The following is a 6,672-nucleotide window of genomic DNA, read 5'->3' as shown; positions in this document are numbered from 1 at the left end:
TTTGGCTTTTAAGTTGTCTTAATAAATCAAAGTCATTTTTTGGGTAGGGGAAGATTCTTGGTGGGAGTTCTCAGGAAATAATACACCTCTTGCTGTACTGGTTAGGGTATAGAGCAAGCTGCTGTAAAGAAAAGATACAAATCCCTGGTGGCTAAAACAAGGGGCACAAGTTTGTTTTTCTCAAATTCAGCTCAAAGGTGAGCAGATCCACAAGGTAAAGACTTATAGATGGGTCAGTTGGCTCTGTCCTTGTACCAATTCCCCAAGACAGATGAGGATGGGAAAGAAGTTCAGGGCAAGCCTTTTCAGTTATATATATCACTTTCACTTCCACTTACATCATATTGGCCAAAACTGAGTCACATGGACACAGCTGGCTAAAGATAGTCCCTAACTAGGCAGCCATGTAGCCCCTGAATACAGAGAGGCGGAGAGGGAATTGGGTATGTTACTAAAAGGAAGAAAAGGAGTATGATTCCTGCTGACAGTTTAGCAGTCTCCACAATAGGAATCCAGACTCTCAGGCCAGAACCTCCCTGCCACTTTGTTCATGCCTTCAACAGGATTTATTTTTTCACAAATTGCAAAATATTGAGAAAGTAAGTTAGTTTATGCTCATGTGGCACAAATGAACTTTAAGACCAACAGAATTTGGAAAATTCAAATTTTAAACAAGTGGAATCTGCTACTTTAGTGATGGTTTCAAGCTATATATGTATTTTTGACAAAGAGATGAATGGCGTAAAACAATGCTATCTTAACAGTTTGTGAGTATGTATTTTAATGCATTGGCCTTAACACAGGTTCTGGTAAAAGGGATCAAATATATGGTTAAGTTTTACATTGAAAATAAACCTCCCGGCCGGGTGTGGTGGCTCCCACCTGTACTTTGGGAGGCCAAGGCGGGTGGATCACTAGCTCAGGAGTTCAAGACCAACCTGACCAACATGGTGAAACCCCGTCTCTACTAAAAATACAAAAATTAGCTGGGCATGGTGGCACATGACTGTAATCCCAGCTACTCAGGAGGCTGAGGCAGGAGAATTGCTTGAACCCGGGAGATAGAGGTCGCAGTGAGTTGAGATTACACCATTGCACTCCAGCCTGGGTGACAGAGAGAGACTGTATTTTTTTTAAATGAAAAGAAAAGAAAAGAAACCTCCCTCTTGTCCTACTGCTAGCATTGGATAGTGGGGAACAGGAGCCAGGGGCAATGTGGGGTGGGGGCCGGGTAGGCTTCCTTCTTGCTCCAGGTAAGTCTTTTAGTGAAAATGTATAGAAGGAGCCAAAATTAGGAAGCAATGTTTGCAGGCAAAAGCCAGCCTTTCCCAGCATCTCTGAAAGGAGCTTGTTAACTTACTCCAACACTGAATGATACACTTGAATGTTATTCATATGCATAAAGATACTTGCATCATGTCAGTACCTTCAAGGACCGCTGTAAATGTTTCCTCTGTTCAACAAAATGGGGTTATTGTTGAAGATATCACCAGTTGCTATTTGTGTGAGATCTTTAAGCGGTTTGAATGAGTGGGTGACCCCAAGAAGGAGGCTCGTGATGAAGGAGCAAAAACAAGAGGCCATGGGGGCATGGGTGTAGCAGACTTCAGTTTAGAGAGATTTGCTGGAGCCAAGGAAGGCCTGTGTCAATCAAGAGGACTAACCTATCCCTCAAGCCAGAGGAGAATTCCTGATAACCCTGAGCCACTAAGGACTCCAACTTCCTCCCAGAGCCCACAGATTTTCTTACTCAATGGAAAAGATTTTTTGTTGTTTTGGTTTTTTGTTTGATTTTGCTTGTAAACACTGAGCAGTTGGAACTATAACTTATTTTTGCAAAACTGACTCCTGTATTTTGATTGTTTTGATCTTAAAAGCAAAAAGTACTTATGCAACACTTTAGGTGCTCTCAAAGGATACGGTCTAGTGAAAACATGTCTATGCTTTAATCTGGAAGTTAGTGTTGAAGAAAGACCAGCTTGATGTGACAGTTGTCTGATATGAATGATCCGAACTATAATTATATGTTGGTGTTTGTGTGTGGTTGGGCACAAATTAGAGATACTATTCATCATGTGATTTTTATGACTTTGTCATTAAGTAGGGATTTGTAGTATTCCTCAAACATTCCAAGAGGCAAACCACAGAACTGAATGGTGGAAGCTGTCTTTATTTTGAAAAATTACAGTGAGCCCTAGATGTTCTTACTGCTGGCTAGCTTTTTGAAAAATCAATTGCCAATGTTACTAAAACCAAACCTGGTAACGGGTTACCATAGAGGCCCCCTAAGCTTCAGAGGACAGAAGCTGTGTTTCAGTGACTCTAAATCCGGAGGCTGGCAATGATTTGTAAATAAATGACAGGTGCAGACATGGGTTCTAGCTATGGATTGAAAAGCAGACAGACCCAATCACCTCACTGCCCCTCAAGAGTTCACTATTACTTTAGATTGGTGCTCATATGAATAGCGCTTTTACTGATTATCTCAGTCTAAAAGTGAGTATCCTCTCAATTCAATCTCCAAATAAAGTATCCTGTTCGGATTTACTAGGTTGCCTCACTGTCTTTCTTAGAGTATAAATCTTTTAGCTAAAATAACGTTGAAAAGGAAATCAGTGAAGAGGGAGAACTAGAAGATAATGTGTTCACCTTACTTAACTGGAATAAAAGCTTTTGGTTTTTGTTGTCTTTTAATAAATACTGAATTTGACCTTTGCTTAGCACCCTAAACCATAGGGATAGCCTACCATTCTATCTATGATGGAAATATAGTTGTTGATCCATTATGAGATATTAACTTCTAAATTGAAACTGACAATACAGGTTTGTAACAATGAAAGACAGAAACAGTTCTTGTGTTGGTTAGTTTGTAACCTGATTACAAACATTCTCTTTGCTTAAAAAAAACAAATATGGCAATATATACACAGAATCTTGTAGTGCTTCAACCTACTTTGAATAGTTTCATATGAGCTCTGGTATCCCCACCATTAGCTTCCAAAAGGAAATTACTGTGCACATTCTTAGAATATACTATTGTCTTTGGAGCACTTCAAATAGAAGAGTGGTAACCAGAATACCTGAAGGAGGCAGATCATCTAACAGCTTACATGAAACTGCTTTCTTATCATCTAATTGTTAAAATGTTTACCATGTTAATGCCACATTTGTTTGAAAACGCTACTAAATACCATAAACATTATGGCAGGATGGCTAATGACTCATACTATTTGGTACCAGGAAAGTTAAAACAGAGAAAATGAAAATTGGAAATTAATATCAAGTGGTTCCAATATGAATGAAGCTGCAAAGCTGAGATTTCATTTCTGAGAAATATTTTTAGCAACTCTTGATAGGCAGATTTTGAACATGTTTATCATCTCCAGTTAGGTAGTCTGGGGAACCGACACATATTTGCTCTAAAACTGACAAAGGGGTTTTGGCATGAGTGGCGTGGAACAAATGAAGTAGTGGATTATCTTCTTCAAAAAGCTCTTAAGAGCACATAAACATAGGAACTATGTAAAGTCTGAGGATAAAACAGAAAAGAACATCACTAACAGACCATAAAATTAGAAATCAGTCACCAAAAGCTAGTCAAAATATCCAAGAATTTATGGTTTGAAGATTGAATGAAATTGACAAAATAATTAGACCCGAATTTCATATACGCACATATCAAAACTTGCAAATATAACTGAGTGGTCTTTTGAAGGAGAAGAGGTGAAAAATAATCAGTTAAATAAATTATACTAAAGAGTAAACTCAAAGAAGGTAGAAGAAAAGAATGAACGAAAGATCTGTGTTTACAAATAAACAATAAAAGTTCCAGAACAAAAAATTGGGCATTGAAAAATAGTCACTTCTGACCTCTGGTCAGATAAAGGGGGAAAATAAACCCAAACAATTCACGATGTTAGGAATATAAATGGGGACAATACTACGGATAAAATAGTTTTATAAGACTAAAATGTACTACATGTATACCAGGAAATAGTATGTTTAAAAGAATTACATAAACAGGTACTAAACAAGCTTCAAAAAATACAACTGGTATAAATATTCCTAGAAGGAATCCTTTAGTCAATATGCACAAAGAATTTAAGCATTTCATTGTTTCATTTCATTGTACCTCTTTTGTTTTTGCTTTTTGAGAAAGAGTCTTGCTCTGTTGCTCTGACTGGAGTACAGCGGCAGAAACTCAGCTCACTGCAACCTCTGCCTCCCCAGTTCAAGTAATTCTCCTGCTTCAGCCTCCCGAGTAGCTGGAATTACAAGTGCACACCACCACACCCGGCTACTTTTTGTATTTTTAGTAGAGATGAAGTTTCTCCATGTTGGCCAGGCTGGTCTGGAACTCCTGACCTCAAGTGATCCGCCCACTGGGTTTCCCAAAGTGCTGGGATTACAGGAATAAGCCACCACACCCAGCCTTCATTGTACCTCTTTTTGTCACCAGAAGTACATTTTGTTCTAATAACTACACCCCAAAGCATCTTTTTAAACTTTATAGTTTTGTAAAATGGTTAAAAATAACATTTTCCACCAATAACACAGATAAAATTTTAAAGTGTGGTCATAGTATTTCATTATTATTTTAAGGATATACATATATATAATCCGTATGTGGATATGATTTCTTCAATGGTGGACAGAAACTTAGTGGTCAGGTGGCAGGACGTGGTGGCTCACGCCTGTAATCCCAGCATTTTGGGAGGCCGAGTTGGGTGGATCACCTGAGGTCAGGAGTTTGAGACCGGCCTGGTCAATATGGTGAAACCCTGTCTACTAAAAATACAAAAATTTAGCCGGGGTTGGTTGTGGGCGCCTGTAATCCCAGCTACTGGGGAGGCTGAGGCAAAAGAATCGCTTGAACTCGAGTCGAAGTTTGCAGTGAGCTGAGACTGCGCGAGATATCGCCATTGTACTCCAGCCTGGGCACCAAGAGTTTAACTCCGCTTCAGAAAAAGAAAGAAAAGAAAGAAGAAAGAAAAGAAAGAAAGGAGAGAGAGAGAAGAGAGAGAGAGAGGGAGAGAGGGAGAAAATAAAAGAAACAGTGGTCAGATGTCAACAACGGAGAAAAGGCAGGAGGTAATTTACTTTTCATGCCTTACAACTATCAGAAATTTTGTCATGTATTTATATTTTACGCTGTTTTATTGATTCTAAAATGCCTTTTTTTCATAAACAACCCTGACATTGGAGTGCTTCTTACAGTCATTGGTGTGTCACATTTTTTTCTTGCTTGTGGTACATGGGTTAAAATGATGAATTGTAAGATCAATGGCGTCTTAGGAGTAATGAAAAATAGTTTAATCGTGAATGAAAAGCTGTATAATTTTAACGGTTCACATTTACTCTTGGGAATGCTTCCAGAGGAAAATAGAATTAGGACAGATTTTAAATAGTGTTAACTGGGTACTTCCGTAATTTAGTGAGCAACTTCTGTGTACAACAGGTACTTACTGTGCTGCCAGGATGATGGGAGAATATAGGGAAGAACAAAATCTTCTCTGATGGTACTTTCTCCACGACTGTGTCAGGGCTCTAGTGGGGGAATGATACTATTCTTCATGCAAAATTCACTTTTTAAAAAGGCCTGAAAACCTGACCATCGACTTCAGCTGCAGCTCAACAACCACAGAACTCCAAATTCGCCCGCTCATCAGCGCTCTGGGTGGAAAGAAGGGGCTGCGGCTGAGCTTTCCTAGAAACAGCTATCGGAAGGCACATTTCCTCCGGGCGTCTGAAAGGCGTGCCCACTGGAGCCGCTGGCAAAGCAAATTAAGCTGCAGGCTCCTCCTGCCCACCCCGGCCGTAACGTCCACTTAGCAGACTACCAGGCGAGTGTCCCCCCGCTGTGTCTTGAATTTAGCCAAACTCCTGTCATATCAGGCCCCGAGCGGTGGCTCACGCCTGTAACCCCAGCACTTTCGGAGGCTGACGCGGGAGGATAGCTTGAGGCCAGGCGTGAAATTAGCCGGATTTAGAGGCGCGCGCCTTTCTGTGGTCCCAACTAATCCGGAAGCTGGGGCGAAGGGGTACCCTGAGCCGGGGAGATCAAGGCCGCAGTGAGCCGTGTTGGCGCCGCTGCACTCCAGCCCGGGCGACAGAGCAAGATCCTGCCTCAAAAACAAACTAATACCGTCCAAGAACCTGTGAAAGACACTTGCAAAGTTACCAGGCCACTTCGCTCTTGGGCGCTCGCGGCCCGAGAACGCTGGCCTCACCTGCAGACGCGCGCCCTCCGCCCCGGCTGCGCAGGTGACCCGGGAGGGCGGCGCGGGAGAGGGAAGACCTCTGCAAGGCCACGCGGAGAGGATGCGGGAGAAGCCGCTCTTCCTATTCCACTCGCAGTCTGCGCGTCGGGGAAAGGAGTGCCCGGCGTATGCAACGCTCAACTTCGCGAAATAAAGAGAGACGCATAAAACAAGAATTCTGTCCAAACCCAAGGGCCCTTTCTCACTTAGGGGCAACACTACCGCATAAACTTAAATCCACGATCCCCACGTCACAAAAGCAGAAATCCCTTGCAGACTTTCAGCGAAAAACGAACTTTGCCAACGCCCCGCATGCAGGGAGTGAGGAAGGGAGGCCACTCGGGACTGCGGGGGCTGCGCGGCGCGGACGCATCCTGGCCGGGGCGTCCACTGCCGACGTCTCCACATCCCA

The sequence above is a fragment of the Sapajus apella genome, unplaced genomic scaffold, assembly GCF_009761245.1.
Source record: "Sapajus apella isolate SASKATOON/1434 unplaced genomic scaffold, GSC_monkey_1.0 scaffold1, whole genome shotgun sequence".
NCBI classification, from domain to species: Eukaryota; Metazoa; Chordata; class Mammalia; order Primates; family Cebidae; genus Sapajus; species Sapajus apella.
The sequence above is the reverse complement of the archived record's forward strand: the minus strand, read 5'-3'. Positions refer to the sequence as shown.